This window comes from Coturnix japonica, chromosome 1, assembly GCF_001577835.2.
Source record: "Coturnix japonica isolate 7356 chromosome 1, Coturnix japonica 2.1, whole genome shotgun sequence".
NCBI classification, from domain to species: Eukaryota; Metazoa; Chordata; class Aves; order Galliformes; family Phasianidae; genus Coturnix; species Coturnix japonica.
The window spans coordinates 92,754,570-92,781,074 of record NC_029516.1 but is presented as its reverse complement, the minus strand read 5'-3'; positions in this window follow the sequence as shown (position 1 = coordinate 92,781,074).

The window sequence follows — 26,505 nt, the reverse complement described above, 5'->3', positions numbered from 1 at the left end:
AGGCTGTTGATTACCTAGACTTCAGTAGTGACTTTGACACAGTCTCTCCTGGGGAAACTGGCTGCCTGAGGCCCGGACAGGTATATCCCTCTTTGGGTAATGAACTGGCCAGAGGGCCATTCCCAGCAGGTACTGGTTCATGGAGTTAAGTCCAGCTGGTGACGTGTTACAAGTGGTGTCCCCCAGGGGTCGATACTGGGGCACATCTTGTTCAATATCTTTATTGATGACCTAGATGAGGGGATTGAGTGTACCCTCAGTAAGTTTGGAGATGACACCAAGTTGGGAGGTGATGTCGATCTGCCCGAGGGTAGGGAGGCCCTTCAGAGGGATCTAGATAAGCTGCATTGCTGGGCTGAGTTGAATAGGATGAGGTTTGACAAGGCCGGGTCCTGCACTTTGGCCACAATAACCCCATGCAGCACTATAGGCTTGGGGCTGAGTGTCTGGATGACTGTGAAGAGGAAAGGGACCTGAGCATGTTGGTTGATGCTTGGCTGAATGTGAGCCAACAGTGTGCCCACAAGGCCAAGAGGGACAATGGCATCCTGTCCTGCATTAGAAATGGTGTGGCCAGCAGGAGCAGGGAGGTAATCATCCCCCTGTACTTAGTGCTGGTGAGGCTGCACCTCGAGTACTGCGTTCAGTTTTGGGCTCCCCACTACAAGAAAGCCATTGAGGCCCTGGAATGTGTCTAGAGAAGGGCAATGAAACTGGTGAGGGCCTGCAGCCTTATGAGGAATAGCTGAGGGAGCTGGGATTGTTTAGACTGGAGGAGGCTCAGGGGAGACCTCATTGCACTCTACAACTTCCTGAAGGGAGGTTGTGATGAGGAGGGGTTTGGCCTCTTCTGCCAGGCAATAAACAGGACCCAAGGAAATGGCCAAAAGTTGTACCAGAAGAGGATTAGATTAGATATAAGGAAAAACTCTCAGAGAGTGGTCAGGCACTGGAATGTCCTGCCCAGGAAGGAGGTGCAATCACTGTCCCTGGCAGTGTTCAAGAGACATTGGGATGAAGAGCTAGGAGATATGGTTTAGTGGTTTGTGTTGGCAATAGTAATGGGAGAATGGTTGGACTAGATGATCTTGTAGGTCCTTTCCAACCTTGTGATTCTATGATTCTATGATTCAGTTACACAGCCTTGCCTCAGAAGTGAGATGCTCCAGGCCCACTTTGTGGCCTTCTGCTGGACTCCTTCTAGGAAATCCTTGAATTTTTTAACTGGGGAGCCCAGAACTGGACATGGTATTCTAAATGTGGCCGCACTAGGGTAGAATAGAAGGGAAGGATCACCCTATTCAACCTTCAGGCCACACTCTTTTTAATGCACCCCAGGATACTACTGGTCTTCTTTGTCTCATGGGCACACTGCTGGCTCACAGTCAATTTGTTGCCCACCAGGACACCCAGGTCCTTCTCTGCAGAGCTCTTCTCCAGCAGGTCATCCCCTAACCTGCATGTGATTATTCCTCCCTAGATGCAAGACTCTCCACTTACCTCATCAAGTTACTCCCTGCCCAACTCTCCAGTACAAACAGAATCTTAACATAGACACCGACTTGAAGTCACATTCATGCACTCATTCCCTTCCCACAAAAACGTTATATTAGAGAGGCATTTCCTGTACTTTTTATGCCAAGTGATGCATTTTTGCAGCTGGAAACAAGGAAGAATCAGCACTGCATATCACCAACAGGTCCTTAAAAAAAAGATATCTAAAGGCCACAGTTCAAAAATCGTGAAGTTTTAAAATACTTCAAATCTTTTGTTTTGTTTTGTTTCCACTAACCATGTTTTAAGGTACAAAAAACAACTGTCATCAGAATTGTCAAACTGCATCTTAAAGCACTCCATGCATTTGAATAACCTAGACACTGTCAGATGCTGCTTTTAACTCATTTGCAAGGACTTCAGTTTCCTTCTTCTCTAACTAATGCTCAGTTGAACTGCTGGAATCTTTTGTTCTGCTTTAACTCCCCCTCCTCTTCCCACATCTCCGCTTGTTTGAAACGTGCTTATAAAGATATCTTTGTTACCCTTTCTGGAAAAGGAACAGATTCTTCAGTCTTGTAGTTCTCTGAGAATTTGAGATTTTAGTTGGCCTTTGGCAAAGGAGATCACCATTTTGGCAGCAGAACTAGAGTTCATTGACAAAGATATTTAGGGCTTCCTCACTTGACTTGGTGGGTCAGACCTCATAGTTCTCTTACTCTCAACTTAAAAACAACTTAAATTACAACAGCAAATTAATTTCTAAACACAAGCTTTCAAATTAGTAGCAAAGCCTGACTTTAATTAATTTCCTAGAAATTTATTATTATGTAAATAAAGTTGATATTAAAGAGAGCCTCTCTAGAGGTCAAATACAGGTTACTTGGAAAGCTGAAGCATCTGTATGTTGTATCAGTTAGAATTCCAGTGTTTTACTCACTGAGCTCCTACCATGTCTGTTTTTCCATTCCAGTGGGAGATTGATTTCATATTTAATTTCACATGCACCCCATATGTACAACTACTATTTGTGTGTACCTTTCAGCTGACTTTATAGAGTGAACTGATTTAACTTTTCCTCAGGAAAAGGCATCATAAAAGTAGGTGTTGGTATGCCAAGTCCAAGTGTTTTTCCTCAGAGCAAGCTATAACAGTTCTTGCAGGCGCTAGAGTCTGATCAGAACAGAGTTAAGATTCAATTCAGATTTAATTCAGAGAGATTTATTTCCTTCTGTTCTGATTGGCTCTGAGTAGTAGGCAGCTATTTCAAAAATTTGCCGGCCTGAAATGGTCTAGTATTACTCTTGGGTTAATATTCATCTGATACACCACAAGCAGTATTTCAGTCTTCTGTAACAGTGTCGCATTGTTTCTTTCTTTGATTTCTGTTACTGAGTAATTAGGCTTTTATAAACTTTTAAACAATATCCATAATGAATACCAAAGCAAAAAAAGCTGATACCATGTCTATATAGCAGTAGAGATGCTCCTGCATTACATTTCTTTATGTTTAGGTGGAAATTCATGCCAACCATGGCTTTCCAAGTAAGAGCTGTTCAAAATAGAAGCATTAGCTCTGTCTTGTCAAAATGCTGAAACTGGAGGAGGGGGTTGTTTTTCTTTTAAGAATAATTGAAAAGTTTTTGAAAAGAGAATGGAAAGATGTCATGCTTTTTCAAAAGAAGTTATCAGGTAAAAAGCAACTTCTTCATCTCTTCTGTCTTAAATTTGGCTTTGATGTGGACTTGATGATTCATAAGTATGATTCAGTATAGCACTTTAAATGTTTCTGCTATTAAGGTAGTATTTTCTATCTTGCTTTAGAAAAGAGAGGACTCAAAGGTTCTTCCACTTCCTTCACTCTTCGTTTTGTTTTGTTTTTCTGTTCACATCAAGGATTCTTTCCAGCCCTAGATTGTAAACAGCTTACAAAATACTCTGAGGTGATGCAACTTTGGGTTGCTAAACCCCTGAGTATCTCATACTCAAGCATGAAATTAGTTGTGTCCTGTTTTCCCAGTATCTATAGCTTCCATTTTTTAAAACTTTTTTTATTTTAAGTATTAAAGGCAGACCAGGGATATACGTGGGTGACAAGTCAATAAAAGTCAGCAAAAGTCTAAATTGAAAGGGTTTTAAATCTATGAAATCTTTACTGACATGTTAAAGTTGTCCCTGTTATTTCCAAGCATATTTGGAGCATTTCCTGTGACATTAATTAAACATTTGACATCAATTAAACATTTCTCATTCTATTTCTGCTCATTAGCCCAGGTGGCTGCTAAATAAATCAAAAATTGAGACTGTGAGTGGGAAGCTGCAGTGTAAGGATTTGACCCTTCTCCAGAACTCATGTAGATGGAGGTGAATCCTGAAAATAGACTTTTATTGACCTCTGGTATAAACAGTCAGGACTCCATTAACTTCAGGGAGCTGTCTCACTTCATAGCACTTGAGGTTCTTGCCCTGCTGACCTTTAGGCAGGAACCTTTTTTCAGAACATTTTTCTCATTTTGGATTAAATTTGAACTCACTTTTATTGCCATTAGCTAAAATCCTTCTTTTTATTTTTCTTTTTTTTTCATCCTTTTTTTTTTTTTTTTTTAGCTGTAGTTATTTTTGTTTTGTTGTTTTTAAGAAGAAATGCAGTTTTATTTTTTCCTCTATTGCATTTTATTTGAAATTGTGGTTTCCAGGGCCAGCAGCCAATTCAGCAATTGCATCTTAGAATAGAGATTTGACTGTGATTTAGAGAAGAAATATAGGTGTGAGGCCTGCAAGAAAGCTCTAGCTAGGTCTGCTCTTTAACAGAACTCTTTGTCCTGCTTGCTGTGGAAGTTATGTGTGTAAACTAATGAGACTGTTGTGATGGTAGAGAAACTGGAGGTATTTAAACATGGAGAAAACCAGAAAACTGAGCCTTTGGATATGACTTTTAATACTTCTTTTAGAGCCTCTGAATTTACAAATGCCTCTGCTCTGTACCTGGTGGGACAGGATTCTTCTTCCTGTTCTTTGCATTAGAGTGTGTGGCAGTCACATTTGTTTCTAGAGGAACAATCCAGATACCATTTTTTCTATGGAAATTAAAAAACTTCCTATAAAATGAAAGCTATGATCAATTACTCACTGGAGAGACATATGGGTTGTATTAGTTGTGCTAAGCAAGTGCCCATGAAATCACTTGCTATGAACATGCTCTTTATTTTGATAAGTTTAGAAATGTGTTGAAGATATGGTGACATAAAGAGAAGGGCATAATACACCTTCTCTATTTTGAAAGATGAAACAGTACTATATCAATTTAAGAACAACCTTGATGGATCTCTAAGACAGTTGTGGATTTTGATGCCTGTCTATCTTAGAGCCAAGTCCACAGAAGTTGCTGCAGGGTAAGAGTTGTCATCTATTCCTTTCTATGCATTTTTTGTGTTGTATAATCTTCACAATATGAGAGAAGTCAGACACATTCAGTTTAGTATGCTCCTCTACAAGCAGTTACAAGCTCTTAAAGAGCAGCCAATTGCTGCTAATCTGACAAGCTGGTAGAGTTACTCAGCAAGACAAATGGCCTCAGCAGTGGCTCAGAGGAAAACAACAGATTTACACAAGTAGAAAAACTAGGATCAAAAGATCTTTTTATGATCAGTCCATGACTCAGTCTCATGCTCAAACCCAAACATTGATGTTTCCTGCTTCCCATCATGCTGGCTGTCATCTATGTCTAGCCTGGAGCAAGCCAAGGAGCAATCACAGTTTTAAGCACTGTTAGCCTTATGTTGGGGACCCTATGAGTCTTGCATTTTTGTATTTTCCTGTATAGGACCAAGTGATAAACTGGAGCTCTTAACTCCATACAGGGTTATAAATGAGGACATAGCAATAAGGAAGCTATGGTCCTGATCTTGCTGGGAGATTTATATAATTAGATGTTTCTGTTGTAGGTTTACAGTCAGAATAAAGAAACAGAAAACTTTCTATATCTAGCTGGGGTTTGGAGCTAGCTTGTATTATGTACTCGCTGTAATTTTAATTATTGAGGGGAAAAAAATATACAAGATATAATTCCTGGGGAGATGAAGCTAAGATCAGTAACAAGAGCAGAAGAGTTGATAAGTCATTAGGCTTTCCCACACACTCACATTCTTCTAGCTTTGTTATCTTAGTCTTTCTCCTGAGTTACTTCTCCCTTCAGAGAGACAGTTCTATGGTAAGTATCTTTGAAGAGATTTTCAGTATATTTCCTTTTTTTCAGTACCTTTTGCCTTCTTGTACTAGACCATAAAACAGTTAAAACTGTGCCTGTTGTCCTAGTTATTTCAGTCAAAATATCTTCATGTTGCACCATGGAAGTTTCAGGTTGAATATTAGGAACAATTTATTTGTAGTAAGAGTGGCAAAGCACTGGCACAGGCTGTCCATGGAAGTGTTGGAGTCACCATCCCTGCAGGCGTTTAAGATCTGTGTGGATGTGGCACTGAAGGACATGGTCAATGGACATGGTGGAGGTGAGCTGATGGTGGGACTTGGTGATCTTTGAGGTCTTTTCCAACCTCAGTGATTCTATGATTGTTGTGGATATTCATTTTAACCTCAGCTACAGGACGAAAAGTCTTAGGGGATCTTCTAAGCCCATATGTCCCCTGCACAAATAGCAATCCTGTTGGTTGGCATCATATATTTGTGTGTGTCTGAGTGCTTTCAGAGCGAGGTTGAATCCATCTTCATTCCACGTGTTAATTTATTTTAACTTTTAATTCTCATATTTGTTGTCTATATTCAGAGAATGTAACATTTATTTTGAAGAAAGTATTCTGTATTTTAATGCACTAAAGACAGCAGAGCTCCTTTAAAATTCAACCTAAAACTCAGCCTAGACTACAACTGTTCATCTAGTGTTTCCTTCATATATTTAATGCAGGTTAATTTGAATCCCACTAACTTGGATTTCTCTAGTGCTCTCAGGCCTTGTCAGATTCACTGTAATCTGTCTCATTTACATCAAGACAGGCTGTGGCATGCTCTAAATTAAAAAATTAGTCTAGTCAGAAACACAGCTCTTGACAAGATGCTAAATGCATCTTACAGCTAATGTCATTTGTCAACTGACTTTTCTCATTAAGTTCAATTTATGTCTTATGCTAAGTTCCCTTGGAGGTATTATTTGTTTTCATCTTGCTCCATCAGTGAAAAGAATAATAGCCTTATAATTGATCCCTGAGGAAGTACAATGTGCAAAACTGTTAATTTCTTGACTAGGTTTTCCTAAGGACTAGAGCATTTATTTAAATGCGAAGCTATATGACAAACTATGTTTTAAATGTTTGTTTCTGTGCTTGTAATTGGTCCAAATGTAGAAACAAAATTAACTAATAGAAGAGTTCCATTTATTTATTTATTTATTTGTAATTTTTTTTTTTTCCTGTGTGATGAAAACGACAAAAACTCCAAGATCTGGGAATGTACAGAAATCAGTCAGGCATTGTAGGTTGTGAGCATTTTGCTTTTTTCCTCATAGGCAGCTGTTACTCCTACTGTTATCATTCTCACCCAGCTTTGGACCACAGTGGTGTGTGTGACAGTGCACATTCATTCCTACTGTGGTTGCTGGACTGAAAAGGAGACAACACTCCTGACAATTTCTAAATTGTCTAGATCTTCCAGGGTCACCTTCTGGGACTATTCTGGGGGAACATGTTCCCTTCTGGCTATTTGTCTCATCTATCTCTAGTTGCAGGGGCAGGGAAGGAGGTGATGGGGAGCCAGTCCAAAATCCTAAGCTGTCAGCAAGAATCCTATTTCCTCCAGAGCATTACATGAGGAGTGAAGTAGGAGTAGGAAGAAGGGAGAAAATAGCAGTCTGGAGTGCAGACCAGGTCTGTTATGGCAGGTATTACTTGTTTTGCCTACAGCCCACAGTGAGCTCTGTGATGCACAAAGCTTTTGTTTATTTAGGAATTGTTTCATAGTTCCTATTTAAAAAAGTTGAGTGCAATCCCACACTCTCTTAACATTTTTTTTTTTTTTAAATCAAACTGAGGATGTTAATGTTTATCTGGATTCCCTCCAGCTACCATTCTACCATTATTAAGTCTCTGTTTCTTCAGTCTTTGCTAAACTAGTGGAACTTGCCCTAAGATATCACTAATAAAACTTTCGAATTCTACAGATCAAATTTATGGGAGAGGATTAATAACAGAAATGCTGATATCATTACAGAACTATAAATTCACTTTCCACTAATGCTGTGCCACATTAAGAAATAAATAAACAAATAACAAAGTAAAATACAGAATAAATAAATTGTACCACCAAAACCACTGCCTCAAGTTTTCTAGAGCAGTTAGATTTCCCCTGATATCAAGGCAGGCTCACAGATGACCATGGTGCTTCTATGGCCATTACTTTCATCTTAAAATATTTTATGCGAAATATTAAAATATTTTACAGTGAAAGTAGTTAGGCACTGGAATGGGTAACCCGGTGTTGTGGTTGGTGTCCCATCCCTAGAGACTTTCAAGATGAAGCTGGATAAGGCCCTGGGCAACTTGATCTAGCTGTGGTATCCCTGCTCACTGCAGTGGAGTTGGACTAGATGCCCTTCAGAGGTTCCTTTCAACTCTAAGGATTCTATGATTTTAAAACTCAACATGAGAATCCAGTTCTCCACCTGTTCAGTTAAAGAGCTGAACTGTAGATTCGTGAGTAAGGTTTAATGCTTTCATTTTCGTGTTTTAGTGATTCTTACAAAAACAGACATAAAATTGCATTTCAGTAGGACCCTAGCTATTACTTGCAGATTATTTTCCCTTACTTTAAATCGTATTTATTCTTTGAGACACTATAGTCTCTCTGTCATCAGATATAGTAAAGCTAAGTTCAAGCAGAGCACGAAAGAGGCAAGTTTGAATCAGAAGGAGAAGAAAACCAGTAAGTCCTCAGGCCAGGATATCAGGAAGCCATGCCAAGAATATGAACATTTTCTATGCTGATGCTTTCATTGATATCTACAAAGGTGTGTAACAAATTTCCTTCTCTCTTTACTGCAGTTTGTAGCATTAATGGTTACAACAGGAGATGAGGGAGAGGAACTATTTCACTTTCTTGACCATTTTCTTCTTGTTTTCATGGGTGGCCTGCATAAACTATCGTTTGTCATTTGAATCTTTTTCTGTTGAATAGCATCTATTTCCTCTTGAAAGTATTTTCCCTCATGAGTCAGGTTTCCATCTGAGGCTGAAGACCAGAAAGCAGCAATGATGTCTGTATATCCTCAAATAAGAATCTTTTACAAAATGGTCTATTTCAACATATTTCAGTCCGTATTCTTAAACTTTTCTATTCCTATTCTTTCCCACTCAGTACAGGGCATTATTACACTTCTTTAGCACAAATTCATACTGCTTTGAAAGCTTTATTTTTTTCTGCACCAGGTCCAATGTGGAATAAGAAAAGCTAGGTAATACCTAAAATGCAGTATGTTCAACATACAAAATTTTCTGTAAGCAAGGAATAAGCTTCTGAGGGTAAGCTGAAGCCTCTGCTCAACTTAGGCATGCTATACAATTTCAGCTGAGACAGACAGCTGTTGTAGTGAAGTTATGAGTAAGAAAAAGAATTCAAATCACTAGTCTGCGATGAACCTCAGAAACAAGCAAACGGGCACTAGACACTGTAAATTCTGCATTAGCAGCAGTGTTTAAAATTCCTGCTTCCTATTTAACTCTCACCCCTCTTTACAGTTCTGCATAGTTAATGTTAACTTTGAAAGTGTATTAACATATTATGAAAGAAAGGCATATGTTATTGCCAGCAAAACCATTCCTTTTAAAATGAGGAAAAAAGTATTTGCTTTGTATATTTTTCAAGAAGTAGGTTTTACAGGTTCACAAGAATTGGTCTGTTGAAAACTGTAATTACTTGTAAATCAAATAATAATCTTCAGAAAATTCAAGTCCACCACTCAAGAGGACCTTCCTGCAGGACTGCTTGTTCAATGATGCTGCAATCTTTTCTATAGGACCCTCTCTTCCATATGGTTATCTGCTTGAAGTTGAGTGTTATCTACTGTTTTCCTACAGAAAAAATATAATGAAAAAACTTTGATGAAAGTCAGTATACCTACTCACAGCCAATGACTGATAAAAGGATGACAAACATCATATAAGCACACAGGTAATGATGTTTCTTTCCATGTTGGTCATTCAGTGGATATGGGGTTTTTTGGTATCTCCATTTCTGGCTGCCCAATTAAAAAAGCTGTAGAGTAGCTTGAAATCCTTTTTTGCAAGGGAATGTCCTAATTATAAGGGAATGAGCACACCTGAACACAGAGCTGGGTGACAGAAACTTACAAAGGAAGTAGGTATATATAAACGTCATAGGAAGTTACCCTTAAAGTGAGATATCTAAAGACTACTGGAAGAATGCTGGTGCTGCTAAGGTTCCCTCTTAAAAATGTTTATGCAAGATAACTTTCAGCAACTCTGGGCACCTTAATGTCTTCTCACATTAATAGGGAATGTCCTCTACAGTTGAAATTATTATTAAAACAGAAGTATAATATTTAATCGAGAAATTCACTGACTGCAGGGAAACAGAAGTCTGCAGATTAATACTAGGAACTGTGAAAGAAAATGCTTTTTGTATTTTTACCTGGCAAACAGCAGAGGACCTACAAGTGTCCTGCAAGACAACGATGAAAGACTACAACATGCTTTTATCTCCATTTTAGGGCAAAAAAAGAAACACATTAATAATATCTTTGAAAAAGATCTGAGAGATCTATAATCTAGCCCTTTATGGTAAAATATGAGGTGGTACAACGTCTCAATGTAAATTTCTACATTTTGGAAAAATTATTAGCAGTTCAGTAGTGATATGGAAAATAGTACAGCACTGTTTTTATAATTTCATTCATTGTATGACTTAAAAATCTAAAATATTCAGGCACTGTAGGGGATAGGTTACTCTTTTTTTCCTACTTTTTCTTCTTTTTTCAGGGCTTCATTTAAAGAAGGAAAAAAAGAAAAAATGGGGAAAGAAAAGAAGTCATGGATCTTTTTATAGCACAGGAAAAAACATAAGGAGAAGCAAGTTGGTCTGTCTAGACGTAACCATAGGGAACACTAAAGCCTTACCTCTCCTTCAGGAAGGAGAAAGAGAGGGTGTGTATGTGTGCAGAATTATAAGAGTTACTGTCAGCCAGGAAATGTTAAAAGCAAATTGCATCTAGAAAGGACAAGCAAAGGAGCAGGTATACTGAGATGCTTATTTATAGCTGTCCTTTAAAGAAAGCTCTTGCTCACACTGTCTGTGCCCCCATCTCCCCTCACTGAAATCCTCCTCCTTCTTTCATTCCAACAAATGGAGTTTCTGGGCTTATACTGCAAAACAGCAGCTGTGCAGCTCCTCCCTTCATCCAGAGATTTTCAACATAATGGCTGCCTGTGGCACTACCATTTCTGATTGACAACAGATGCTTGCTACAGCTTCTACTTTTTCTTCACACTAATTAACAGCAACTAGGCAGGATGAGTTTAAAGACATTGACCACATCTGAAATTTCATTTTCATGAGCCATGAGGGGAAAAAGAAAAAAAAAAAAAAAAAAAAAGGACTTAAAGTTGAGTTGTCCTGTACAGGTTGTGTAATAAAACTACTCTGTGAAGCAAATATTTAAAACTTCAAGTTTTCTGGTTTTTCATCAAGTACTAATATTTATCCAGTTTAAACAAGTATGCCCCTAGGATTGTTTTGTAGGCTTCATTTAAACAAGTACACACCACCAGACCCGAGAGGTATTTTGTTTGAATAGATGTTTTTGAATATCTTTGAGCAGTAACATTTTGTTATATCATCTGTCATCTGCTTGGCTTGTGCCTGGAAAACATTGTGCAACTCTACCAAGAAAATCAGCGTTGGACAGGCAAAATTGTCTTCAGTAAATAGAGGCTGTTCTATGGTATGAGTTACATTTCAATATGAGTATTTCCTCTTTTTCAGCACCTTTTGCCCTCCTGTACTAGTCCATAAGACACAGCTAAAATTGTGCCTGTTATCCTGGTTATTTTAGTCAAAATATCTTCATGTTGCATCACAGAAGGTTCAGGTTGGATATTAGGAACAATTTCTTCTTAGCAAGAGCAGTGAGGCAGTGGCACAGGCTGCTCAGGGAGGTGGTGCAGTCACCACCCCTGGAGGTGTTCAAGAGCCGTGTGGATGTGGCACTGAGGGATGTGGGGCAGTGGGCATGGTGGGGACTGGATGATCTGAGAGGTCTTTGCCAACCTTAATGATTGCCAACCTTAATGATTCTGTGATTCTATGTTTGTGTGTTTAAACATGCCTATATCTTTGTCAGAAAGGACTGCTTGTATGATAGTAGTTCTGAAAATATAGGAAGATAATGAATGATACAGAAGCACTATAACATCACTAAAAACTTAGATACGTTAATGACAGATGGGCCAGGTATTTTGTAGGCTAGTTGTATTAGTGCTTACTAAACTACTATTTCTGTCACTATATGTGTAACTATTGAATGAGAAAATTAGAAGGATACCACTTAATATGTAACCCATACCACATTATTTATAAACCAAATATTTAAGAGCATTCTTGCCACCATGGAAGATACTAAAATAGTCAAAGCTGAGCAAATGTAACTTCTTGAAGCTATGGTATGTGCATCATTGCCATGCAGGTTACTGCACTGCACTGGCAAAACCATTGGATAGTGAAAAAGTCATGGACAGAAAAAAGTGATTATGTGAATTTGCACAGGTTTTGGAAAACTATAGCCAGAAGTAAATGTGTGGTTTTACTGATGGTCATCTTTTCCTAATAAATAGTTGGCTTTGCTGTCAAACGTGATTGCCCGAAGAAGTGAGAGTGAGAACAGTGCTTCCAGGAATGTCACTGCAGTACAGCCACACAAGCTGACTTGTTTGGTCATATTGTGTTGGTTAATGACAGTTCCAGACACTGTGGTGAAGAAAAGAAATATTTCCAGTTTGCTCAAGCGAACAGAGGGAATGAATAACACTTCCAGATATGATGGCAATTTGCTGTGCAACGATAGTTGTGACCTGAGTAAAAACCTAGTGAACAGTTTCCACTGGAACTTTAATATCACTCACTCCTGCATCTTTTTCATTAAATCTAAGCCAGTTAGAATCAGAAGTGCAAATATTACTCTTAACAAGGTCTTCTGTAAACTCTTCTGCCTGAGAAGGTTTTTGGAAGGCAAACAGCTAATCAAAGCCAGAGAGCAGTTAATCTCACCACAGAAATATCTGAGGTGCCATGAGTTGTAACTCTGGTGAGTTATTTAGTGCTGTAAAACCAGAATCAGTGAGATGAACACTGGATTAAAAAATTATGAGCATAACAATTATTAAGAAATGCATATTTTAGGCTGAAGACAGGAAAGTAATAAACATCACATAAGGCTTTTTTTCTGCTGTTGTCACAATAGCAGACAGCTTTCTTTTTACAGAAGTAAGAAGAGAATAGGAAACTATACAGCAGAATGAAGCGAGGTGACTGCTCATGCTGTCATAACCAGTTTTGTAGGCATGCATTAATAAACCACTGCAGTGAGCAGGAACTCAGATTCTGCAGCTACAGCTTAGTTAGATCTGTCTTCTGAAGTGAAAAAATGAGTGAATCTGTAATAGCACATCATTCAACATGCCTTGCTCAGCCAGACATCTGACAAAAAAAGTGAGACAGAGCTTCTTTCATAGCTTTCCTAAAGTTTGTAGTTACAGCTATTGATGGGCTTTTGTAATTATAAAGAGTAGTTTTGTACAGCTTATAAGATATTGTTTTTATTTTAGGCCAGAACTATCCATAACCCAAACCCTTGTAACAGAGGGAAGAAAGCAGACACTTCCTTTGATACCCTGCATGAGATCTTTATATTATGATGGTTTTTTTGTACATACCAGCACTTCATTCAGCAGAACTTATTCAAGTCCTATCTCACTCCTATGCAACAATAATATTTTTTTTAAATGCAAATTTCCCTTCCACTAGATGTCCTTTTTTAGGGGGGGATATTCTGAAAATGATTCCCATGATGTTCACATGGTAACAAGTATTTGGAAAGCTACAGGAGACTGCTTTTGCATGGGGATATAAATATTGATGAATCTTCACCATATACCTGTCTGTTCATCTTCAGGATGCCAGATGCTTGGCTTCTTGCAGCACAATCTAGCCAGATGATACTCAGATCTGGTTCACCTGATAAAGAGGATCTCTTTCAAGAAGCACATTGAAGTTGAAATCCTTGCAATTACAATTATATTTTTCTTGCAATATGTGTTATGCTTAATTTGTCGTGTAGATGGCAAAATTATTTTGTAAAATGGCATGGGTTGAAAAGCACTCCAAAGATGATCTAGTTTCAATCTCCTTGCTGTTGGCAGGATTGTAAACCAATATACCAGGCTGCCCAGAGCCACATCCAGCCTTGTCCTTCTAGCATCTTCCTATACATACTGAACTTTGAGGTAGAAGGGGTATCACAACAAGGGAATTAAGTGCAGGGCATGAGCATCCCATATTCTGAAATACTGACCCACACACATTTTCAGCTTACTTATTACCTTTTCAGCATGGATTTGTTTTAAGCACACTGAAAAGAAATGTTTCTGATTTAACTGTAGACATTATTGGCAAATCAGATGGAAAGGTTATTATCAAGTAGCTGGTTGTGCCTTATTTTGGTAGAAGTGCACTAAGTAGAAAGTCTTCAATTATTACATTCATTATTAAATGAAGGGTACAATATAAACATGAGCAACCTGGGGCAAAAAAAAGGAGAGCTAAGCTACTGATAGGTCTGTAGAATGCTATGCTGACAAAAATTACAAAGCATTTAATTATGAAATTAAATGTTGGGGGGAAAAAAAAAATGAAGGTGCTTATCACACTTGCAGTGTATAATTCAAAATATTGAATGTTATTGTGGAAATATGTTACTAAGCCGTATGTTTGAAGGAATACAATCGTAGTTAAAAGTTGGAGCTTTCAAAAAACTATGCACTCCAGAGCAGACACATATTTGATAACAAAACTTTCAAGAGGATCAGTATGAAAAATATCTCTCAAATTTCTTACAAGTAGTTTAAAAAAGCAAGCCAATATCTGAAGAATAAATTATACCCTAGAAATCTCCCCTTCCTTTATTCATTTCCTTCCCTCTTACTGATACCATCAACAGAAAGAAAAAAAAATCATAATCTTCAAACCCAAAGAAGACAAGAATGCTGGGAACACAATATTTATGATTTTTCCACTATATGATATCTATATATTTCTTATAATTTGCCTCTTAATCCATTAGTTTTAAGTTATTTAATAGTCTGCCATGTTTTGTCCTGTTTTAGTTCATTTACAGCAACATATGTGTGCAAGAATTAGAATAGGCAATCTGTCTCTTTCCATCACAATTTCTTGTGATTAGAAAACAGGATCAGACAATATTATCTGATTAGTACCTTGATCCCCTGTGACTGGTTTAAACATCTCAATGTCTGTGCAGGCTCCTCTCTTTTGAGCAAGTTGAACTGTCATAAAATTGCACCATCAGTCACTCCTTAAAACTTAAGCAGTGGTTAATAATGTGCTTCTACTAGAGACCATGAAAATTAGTCTCTGTAGTGTAATTAACCTGAAATCAGTTGTGACTTAAACATGAAACTAATGATTCATGAAAAGTAATAAAATAAAGAAATCATGTCATTCAGGTCTTATTCTTGCACAGAAACTAGATTTTTACAATCGATCTATCTGTGAAGTTTACTCTTTTAAAGTTAAACCTTTTCTCAACACTAATATAACTATTTCAAAGCATTTATGGTTTGTTTCTCTATTATAATTATTTTGACTGTAATGTTCAGTGAGGGGGGGAAAAAAAGAAAATTTTCCTAAAAAATTTCCCCCTGCCCCCCCAAAAAAAAAATTTTTATAATTATGTTTACAACAATGTTTGTCTACAGTCTTGACTAAAATTAAACCTTTTCTCACAAAACTTCTGTAGTAATGGATTCAGTTCAAAACTCACTAAAAAGAGTTAATCACTTAAGAGTTAGTCACTTAAGCATATTTTGTTAACATCTCAAAAGCTTACATGCACTCAAATTAAACACTGGTGTGTTATCTGAGCCTCACATAATACACATATTTCTTTTCCAAAGGTGTTTTGAGTTGATCTTATGCTTTGGGATTATTGATAAAAGAATAGTATTTATTTTGGGCAACAGCTGGGTCTGGGCTATGTCGATAAGAAGTGTTTGAGAGCAGTGTATGACTTATTTCAGTGTTGGGTATTTTTTCTTTCCCATTTTTAATGATAAGACTTTTTCCATTATGTGTCCTGGAAAAACCGTATTTTTTGTCAAGGAACTTCTTTGTTATGTTGCATGTAGCAGCTCCTGGGATTATAACCCATAGTAAATGCTTTGCACTCCCTCTCTCTCCCTTCTTCCTTCCTAGAAGGATTACTTTGCTTTGAAAGCACAGTAATCATTCTGTAAGAAAGTAATATTTACTTCATGATATGTTGTGCCTGTGGGACAGGGGTATGTTGAAGTTATTACTGAAGAATACTGTTACGATTACTTTAGTTAGTTTTCCTGTTCACCCACTCTACTTCCTTCATCCTTTCTTTTTAAAAAAGAAACTAGTTACGTGCAGGTGCAGAGGAGAAGAGTGCAACTCCTCTATTTTATAAACATGTCCAGTAGATTCTTGTTACACCCTATCGTATGATGAGTCTCACTCATCAATTTGATCTTTTCTCAATAAATATAATATCATTATAATAAAGCAGGTGAAAGAGTGAGGAAATGAGTAGACCAGTTGAACTGCCAGTCCAGAGAGCAAAAGCAAACTCTTGTCCTCTTTGCAAATGGCTGTCTGTGGGGAAACCTTCTATACAATCTTAATCCTTTCTTGGCTGATAAGAATAGTTACACAGGTCCTCAAGAAGTCATTCAGTATGCTGTATAACATACTGAATAGTTTGAGGAAAATTATTACTGTTGTCTTATGGAGAAAAAAATAATCTGAAGTATATTCAAGTCTACTGTATCTTTAGCTTTTCTGAACTGGATTCTGATGATTCTGTGCTCTTTAAAACAACTCAGTTTTGTAAAACAAGTCTTTTCACCTGAAAACAGAAATGCAATGTAGTTTATACTGATTTAATGTTTAGTTGCAAGTTCATAGAATCATAGAATGGCTAGGGTTGGACGAGACCTCAAAGATCACAGAATCACAGAACTGTGGGTGTTGGAAGGGACCTCTAGAAATCATCGAGTCCAACCCCCCTGGCAAAGCATATTCCCTTGACCTGGTTGCACAGGCAGGTGTTCTAGCAGATCTTAAAAATCTCCAGAGAAGGAGACTCCACAACCTCTCTGGGCAGCCTGTTCCAGTGCTTTATCATTGTCAACATGAGGAAGTTCTTATGCACATTTGTGTGGAACACCTTATGCTTCTCTTTCATAGAATCACAAGGTTGGAAAGGACCTACAAGATCATCTAGTCCAACTGTCCTCCCATAAGCATTGCTACCACAGGCCACTAAACCATATCTCATAGCTCCTCATCCAGACGCCTCTTGAACACTGCCAGGGACAGAGACTGCACCACCTCCCTGGGCAGGCCATTCCAGCACCTGACCACTCTCTGAAAGAAAAAGTTCTTATGTCTAATCTAAACCTCTTCAGGTACAACTTGTACCATTTCTGGTACAACTTTGTGGCCATTTTTCCTCCTGCTATCGCCACATGCCACTGAAAAGGCTCTGTCCTTCTGCCTTTGTTTCCTGCACCTTAGATACTTATAGACATTCATCAGATCATATCACATAGATAAAACATTAACAGAAATCACATTAGATGTTTGAACTTGAAATAGCTACTTGTGATCAATCATCACGTTGCAAACCTGCTGCAGGCAGTTTCCAACCACTAGATCAAATATTAGGTCAGGCTGCACAGGACCCTATCCAATCTGGCCTTGAACACCTCCATGGGCAAAGCATCCACAACCTCTCCAGACCATCTATTCCAGCACCTCATCACTCTCTCAGCGAAACACTTTCCCCCTACATCTAACCTAAATCTTCCTTATTTTAGTTTAAAACCATTCCCCCTTGTCCTGTCACTATCTAGCTATATAGACAGTTGATTTTCCTCCTGTTTATAATCTCACTTTAAATAGTGGTAAGCTCATAATGAGGTCTTCCCTCAGCCTTCTCTTCTGCAGACTGAACAAGCCCAACTCCTTCAGCTTGTATGTAGATGGCACATATCATCTCACTAGAGGATTGGGCCGAGAGAGTTCTTGTTTCCTCCCTTGCATCTGTAACACATGAATGAAAAACATGTCTTACGTGGATCATACTTTTTAGGAACCTTGTTGTGAGAAACCAATGTCCTGGAAGAATCTTCCTTAAGACTTTTCTTCTCTCTTTTATTTTTTTCTTCTCAATCTTCTGTCTCTCTCTCTCTCTGCACAGTTTTAAGAAAATAGTGGAACTTCTATGTAAAAGCTTAAATTATAAACCCAGTAGGGATTTTTTGTCACACTCTTCATAAAACCTCTCTCCTGAAATCTTTGTCTGATTTTGTTGGTAGTATGTGTTTTCCACTCCACCTGAAAGCAGCTATCAAGACAAAACTGTGGAAGGTGTATCATAGAATCTCTTACAAGCATTGGTGTAACATAATTCTCTTCTTTTTCACCATCCCATGCCATGAGACTCAACCTAGAGGTCAGAGTAAACCTTGTAAAAAGCATGATAATTTTACAAACAAAAATGTTAAGCTTAGAGGACATGTATACTGTAGAACTCTTGATAGCACTGTGGACTTCACAAATCCAAAATTTAGTCTGATCTGAGACCAGCATTCTTGAGTTCTAAATGCAAAATAATTGCAACATATATCCTCTGAACTATGTAGACTGTTGGCTTCATAGTCATTTTTATGCCATTTTTATAGAAAAAATAAAAGAATGCATGACTGCAGAAATAAATTGAAGAGGAAGTTGATTGCAAGGGAAAGTGCTAACTGTATTTTTATTGGTATAGTTATCTTTTCATTTATTTTTATTCTTTTTATATATTTATTACTATTTTATATATCAGAATTTTTATATGAAGAAATTATGGGGCATAGTATTAAGAAGGCTGAGGGTCCGAGTGAGCTTTGAATTCACAGTATGAGTTTTAGGTACTGGCTGTTTGATTTTTCAGGGACCAATCTTGCAGCTTTTGTGCCATGGCAACACTAAAAGATTACAAACACAAGATGGTGCTGATGGCTGGCTGACTGGTCATGTTTTTTGGCTTTGACAGATACCAGACATGAGGACTTCTTATGTAGTCAGGCATGCAAACTATGCATGCTCAATAAGAGATCAGCCAGAGGCCTGCAATACCTATGAGACCTTGCTACATGAGTACTGCAGAGATACTGCCAAGAAGACTTTGGAATCATAACTGTAGCCCATAATTGGATGCATCAAGAAGATCCTGATCATTGGCTCAAACTCAGGTAAAATATTAAAAAGAAAAATAAATAAATAAATAAATATTAAGCAAAGTACATAAAAGCATTTCAGTTAACAGAGTTAAATGCTGCTTAATCACTCCCATTTGGGAATGGATTTTGATCAAGATGTCATGGTTCTGCTGATTTTTATTATTTTGTTTCTTTCTGTTCTCCTTTGCTTCCTATAAATTGGATTAAAGAACAGTATGATTGTTTCATGTGAGTGTTTGAATTCAAGAATCAGATTAGGGTCAGAAGAAATTTCCATTAAGTGCAAAATGGAAATAACCTAAGGAAACCTGGAGAAGGAGCTGAGGGGGAAGGAAGGGAGGGCTAAACAATGATATATTTCTCCAGAGCATTTGGAATGAATCAATCTCATATTAAACCTATAAGCAAAGTACTTTGATACTGCGATTTGTATGACTTTATTCCAGTATAGTTTCTGAAATACCCCAGTGTTCTTTCTTAAAAGATGTAATGCAGAATGGAGAAGCCATAAAATCAGGTTTCATTTTGCTGAGGGAAAGAAAATCTCAGGATCCGGAAATGTGAAGGAGAAGTTTAGACAGAAGACAACTATGTTGTATCTATCGTTACAGGAAATAGAAAGCTTCAACCGCTCCTTTAATTGTGGGAATGAAGGGGAGAGGAATTTTTTTTTCTTTATTTTTAAATAATTGATTTAATGAGTTTATTTCTTCAATAAAGTCTTTAATTGAAGCACTGTTATATAAAACATTCATTTGAAAGAGCAATGCACAGTCTGTTTAAAGTTCACTCATCATTTCAATCTCCTTCATAGAAGCTGAGGATTAGACAGAAGATATATGTATGTAGGTATGTAAAGGGAGATACTGGACCAATTTGACTATAGCAAACTCCAGCAAATCAGCCAAGTGGGGGGGACTTCCTGATATCACAATCTAATACGGTCACTGTGATTTACTACAGGATTTACTGCAGGAGTTAAGTAAGAATATGAACTACAATAGAACAAAAATGTTTTGTTAAGGTTACTGAGTAAAAGAAAACTTCGGTTTTCTTAGCATATTTCCCTTTAAACCACAACCAAATAAATAAATAAATAAATGGGCTTTCTCCATTGCTTTTCCTATAGGTATTGGGGAATTTCAACCAGAGTGCTTTCTGGATAACCTAGGGACAAATTTTTGCTGGAATATCTATTCTACACTGCAAAATACACAGCAGGCACTTAGGATGAATGGCCTTTTGCATCTACTGTCTGTGCATGCTGGGTTAGAGGCAAGTTAACACTTGCTTGATAGTATCAATTGTGTTATCATCATCTGGTGTACAGTTAAGAAAGTACCTAAAATTATTCTCTGTTAACACCTGGCATTTTCTGGCAGGGTGCAGTGTTGAAATTGGCTATCCTAACTGCTGCACAAAGAAGTTTACACACATTCAGAGGCTTTGACTAAAGATGTGTGATCTGAAATATCTTTGGTTCATGGTACTGTGTCTATGGCCCAGATGGAAAACCTAGAGAGAATTTTTTTTAAGAAACACATTCAAAACTTCAAGGATGATAACTACAGATTTCAATTTGTATGCAGAATAAATTCAAGTAAACTGAAACGTAGAAATAATACAAACCAAAAAAAGATGTAGTATATTAAAACAAAGCAGCATCAAACATTGGCTGTTATCTCTCAAACGTAGAAAATTGGTGACTGATGAAAACAGAAAGCTGAGTTTACAGATAAGGCTAAGCAGTCAGTACAAATGTGTTGCTTCTAGATTAAAAGTAATCATATAACATTTGTAATCAACAGAAGACAAACTAAATGATTCCATGATTCTATAAATGTGGTGTTCCTTACTGTGAAGGAGCTGAATTCATTGGTGCATTTGTTTATGCACTCTCAGTGACACTAATAGTTCCTAGCTCACATGTATCAGGTCACAGATGTTATTTTTTTCCAGTTTTATATCATAAGCATTCACAAACATAAACTTTTGTTTTCTAAATTGAAAACACCTTTCTGGCAAAGTTAGTACTGAAGAGAGAAAGCATAATTTTTCATTTTTGAAGTCTGATAAGAAGCCAGTTTAGGGACATGACTGCAGAACATTATTCTGTGAACTTGGAGACTTTCACTGTGGAATGAATCAATCTGGATTCCTCAGCCCCCTACTCAGCACAGAGGAAGGGTGGGAACCCATTGCTTCACTTTCAGCATCCCTGGCAAAGAGTGTCTGCAGCAGACTTCATCTTGGCTCTGGGGAAAAGACACTGGCAGTGTCTGCCTTTATAGATGAGGAGCAGAACTCAACAAAATGTAAAGTTAAATAATCAATTTAAGGTGAAGCAGGGCTAATTCAGAATGAAGAGATGCTTGCTGGCATGAGCAAGTGGCCATTCTACACGTCTTACAAAGAAAGTAACACTGTGTGTCTCTTAATGGAGAAATATTTTCAAGATCTACATTCCTATTATGTGGTCTTGCAAACCATTTAGCGCAAATGACCTTTATTGCTGTCCTTCCTTGACCTACACTTATGGGAAGATATGCTGTGTAGTAATTACTGAATAGTTAAAAGAAGAGGGAAGAGGTATTAATATTTCTCTATTTTAGCTGAAGCCAAAGAGAAATGAATGATACAGAAAGAAATGTTAACTTTAAGGTTAACTTTTCCCCACTGAATGACTAGCAAGCATAAACGAATGAGTTCAGCCTGAAAAGAAATTCAGCAGGTGACTATTAGAAGGTTCAAATTTTCCCATTGGGTTGCAACTTCTGTTATGGAAATTGAGGACATAAATGCATAATTACTCTGGAATTCAAGAATCTGACTTAACTCCATGTGATTTATTAGGAGCTGGAAATTTAAACAGTTCTGCTGACTGACTTGTTTTGATTGGGAGTACAGAATTCCTTGCCTGGGTTTGAGAAGTATTTGAAAAATGTAAAGCAGAGAAAGAACAGTTCAAGCTTAGATGCTGTCACTGGAGAAACTCATTCTACTCTGATTCTGTACTGATAAAATTAGGATACACATCTAAAGAACCAAGTGATTGTTAAAAAACAGTTTAGTATGTGTTTAACCAGAATGGTGTGTTCTAGTTCAGAGCTACAAAACTAGACCAATAGAGCCTGAAGGAAAACTCTTGTCTGAAATGCTTTCAGTCAGGTGAACTACAACCTGGAGAAAAATCTCTCTTGCAATTTTTGCTTCATCTGATTAGACTTTTTTTTAATTCTGGTTCATTTGAAATCTCTGACTTGACATGGTTCAGTAAAAGCTTCAGAAATCTTTATTCAATACAGAGCAGCTTTCTTCTTGTTCAGCCTGGAGAAGGCTTCTGGAAGACCTCTTTGTGGCTCCTCCTAGTACTCAAGAAGAGCTTATACAATAGGAGATTTGACTTTTTACACAGGGAATGGTCTTAAACTAAAAGAAAAGAGATTTAGATTAGATATTAGGAGGAAGTTCTCTCCTCAGAGGGCAGTGAGGCTCTGGCACAGCTGCCCAGAGAAGCTGTGGTGCTCCATTCCTGGAGGCACTCAAGGCCTGGTTGGATGGGGCCCTGGGCAGCCTGAGCTGGTGGGGGGCAGCTCTGACCACAGTAGTGGGGTGGGTCTACGTGGGCTCTGAGGTCCTTTTCAACCTAAACTGTTCTACAGTTCTGTGACTCTATGATTGTTTTACTTAGTTAATATTTAATAAACTATGTAAAAACAATACTGTTATGAAGGAAGTATGACCACAGTATAGTATCATGCAGGAGGGCTTGAAGGAAAAATTAACTCAGATACTTGAGTATGAACTAGGCACTATAACCCATGTTGCTAACACACTGAAGCTTAGCTTGATAATGCAGCTTCTTGGGAACAGTTCTCTAAATGATCAAGATGGTCTTCTCTGTATTCCAGGACCTCAGCAGGCACTTTGTTAAGCAAAGTGATACACATGTTTTATTGTTTTGTTTTTTTGTTTTTTTCTCAGAAAATATCCGACTAATCATTTTGAGCTGATTTGTAGGAATTCAATGTTGAAGTCCTGAACAGTGAAGTAGCACTATTGTTCATTCATTCCCTGAATCAAGTAGTCCACCCATTTTTGGATCTTCCGTACATGTCCTTACACCTTGCAGCTTTCTAATGACAGAACTAGATTCTGCTACTGAACTAACACTGTGAATAAACAGGGACTGTAACATTTTTTATATAAGAAACACACTTGCATAAAATAATTCAGATCTAAACAGATGCAAGACAATCAGTACATACCTGTCAATTGTCACAGAACCTCTGCTGGCTTAGAAGTAAAAAGTAATAACTGACTGTTTTCTTCCATACTTACATTGTTATAGAAGTATTTGTATCAGGCGATATAAAAAATAAATTCTTTTCTATTAATGTACTAACTAGAGCTTAAAAAAAAATGATAAAAGCATTTATTTCTGTTAACATATAGAGACTCCACTGACAAACTATATACTGCAATGCTGGGAGCTCCTCAAATGCTTGATGAAATTCACCAGAAGATCTATTTTGAAACATGTGATTAAGATTATATGACTTTTTCATCATAGTTTGAGAGAATGGAAGGAAAATTGAAGCCAACTTCTTTCATGTGTACTGTAACAATCAAATTCACTATGGGAGAAGTGGTGCTTCAAGTGCATTGACAAGTTAAAGACAGCATAGAGGAAGGGTGGGACCCCATTGCTGACTGGGGTGAAGTTAGGGATTTGCATAACTATTCTCAGGAAAGGATCCTGAGATATCTACCCAGTATCACAGAGGAAATCAGTAGCAGTCTGGTGAATTGAACCCAGATTTCCTGAATTTCCACTCTACCCCTCCACCAGATGACAGTTTCCTTCAGATAGAAAATGTCACTTTAAAATAAATCCAGAATTTCATGCTGTTCAGAATTATGTCAAGAATATCATGAAAATTAATTCATGCACATCTTTTTCTTATGGACAGCTTTGCAGTTTCCTACTGACAAAAAGCTTTCTAAACCTACAGCTGGATTGATTTTTCTTTTCATACCAAGAGGTGACATTCGTTGAAACTCTTTAATTAGCATCCACAGAGCAATGGTTTGCAGTTATAAAACTTCCTGAAGAACTACACTCAAGCAACATAAAAAATACACTGAATAAACAAGAGAAACAACAATTTCAAAGATAAAATATTTCAGATAGTACCAGATGAAATACTTACAGTAGAAAAAAGAAAAAGCCTCAGGAATTCTTTAAAAAAGGAGCAGTCAGGTTTGCTGTATCAAAATTATGTTATTGCCTCAGAACAATCTATCTGTGTTTTGTTTGTTGTTTTTTTTCTGAGAACATTTTCAAGCAGTTGTTTTCGAACAATTTTGATCATATGAATAATTAATCTTTTGAAGCATGTATCCAGTGTAAGGTCAAAGTTGTTTTTATACTCTCCAAGCAGCTGAATTGCTCTCTGCTTATGTAATACAGATGTCAAGCTGCCTGAAATACTTCTGCTCTTTTGTGACTGCTAAGAAAAAGAAGCAAGTACTCTCTACAGCATTTTATTTAGTCACTTTGAAATTATATTTCTCCTTTAACATGAATTTCAAAGTCTCACTGAGTTTGTGCTTGTGCAAAAACTGCTTTTCTTGCTGATAATATGCAGTAACCACTAAGCTTTTACCAATGATTTTAAACAGAATTTTGTTCACATTGGAGTGACAAAACCTTTCTTTTAGTGTGCAAATTTCATGAAATTTGTATTCTTATCTGAATAATCAGAATTTTAACATGACAGGCAACTGCACATTTGTTTTTCATCTTGTGAAACCCATGTAAGTTTTGTGCAGGTTTCGCAGATTACACCTGTGCAGTCCAGGAGGAATACAAATTGGTTGTGTAAACTTCATCCCATTGAGGTTATATAAATTGTCTTTCATGAAGAAGCTTCAGATGAGATGTTTAATTACGCTGTTGTTTTTTATTTTTCATACATACAGATCTACCTATATCCATCGTCTTGTATAAGCTTGGAGCTTGCCTGTAATAGATCGAGACCAAATTTACTTCAGACCTTCAGAGTTGGGCTTGCACATCATATGTATCAGGGGTCAGTGCAGTGTTGGGAGACATAACCAAAAGGCTCAATCTAAATAAATCATTACTATTGATAGGGGTCCAGATCCAGCCTCTGGCGTTGTCAAGGAACAGCTGTTAGAATGCTCCCAGTCGCACAGAGCTATTCAGTATATCACACAGAATGAGTGGCTCAGATTTCCAATAGCTCAAGGATATTTGCAAAGTTGTCTGCAGTTCTGTATAGATAAATCTAAGTTTTGTGGTAAGACAATACATATTTTCCATACAGTTCAGATGATGGAACTGTAGAAAACAGAACTAAGTTCTCCTTATTTTTCACAACTAGAACATGGAGTGAGTTGTGTGACCCTCATATTACATTACCAGCACCTCTTCTTTCATGTTTCTAAGTAATGTAAGAGATTACAACTTCTTTAAAGAAATTTAGAAGTCCTTTTGCTAGAGGTCTGAACAATTAATCTCAAAAAAAAAAAAAAAAAGAAAAAAAAGAAAAGAAAAAAAAAATAAAAAATAAAGACAGGAATTGGAACTGCTTTGGTACTTTGTTTTATTGATACTTGCCTCATCTTCATAGAATAGGTTTGACTCTGACAGGAAACCAAGGAATTTGAATTGGAAGCTACTGCTGCCAGATTTCTGTGTTGTAATTTGGGTGGTTCCTGTTTCTCTTCCTAGTTAATGTTCAGCTCAAAATCAATCTTCAACATTATACAAAATCTCCCTTTTGATTTGAGAAGCTATCTATGAGAGAAGTTTAATTCTAACGCAAAGAGTGTCATTTGACTGTGAATATTCATAAATAAAGGCCTGTATTTGGTAGCTGAATTGGAATTAAATCAGAATATCTGAGCCATATATATCCATTTTTACAAAAGATAATAATAAGAACATTTCCCGAGAAAGCAGATTTCTTCAAAAATTGAGTTTTCCTATCACAGGGCTGTAGCTCTAACAGGAATGCTGTATTTGCTTAATGGCTTAACAATTGGCTCATTTCTTAGCAGATGATATATAGAGAAGGCAGTATCTATCCAATATGAGAAGTCCAAATAAACAGATCTGCATAGCTGAAAGTAGTTTTAAGACTGCAGATATAAATTAACTTCAGGAAAAGAAAACAGGATTACATAAGAAGTGACTCACAGTTTGCTAAATCATCCCAGTTGCCAAAAAATAAATCAGAAAAAATCAATTAAAATGGAAGAAAGGGAGATATGGGTGTGTATATTGAAGGAACAACTAGAGCTATAATCAAGCAATCAAAATTAAAGTAGAAAAAGGAGGTGATAATGCCATTGTCTGCAGAAATAGCTTGAAATGTCATTTGTCCATATTTAAGTACCTAAGTTTTGTATATAT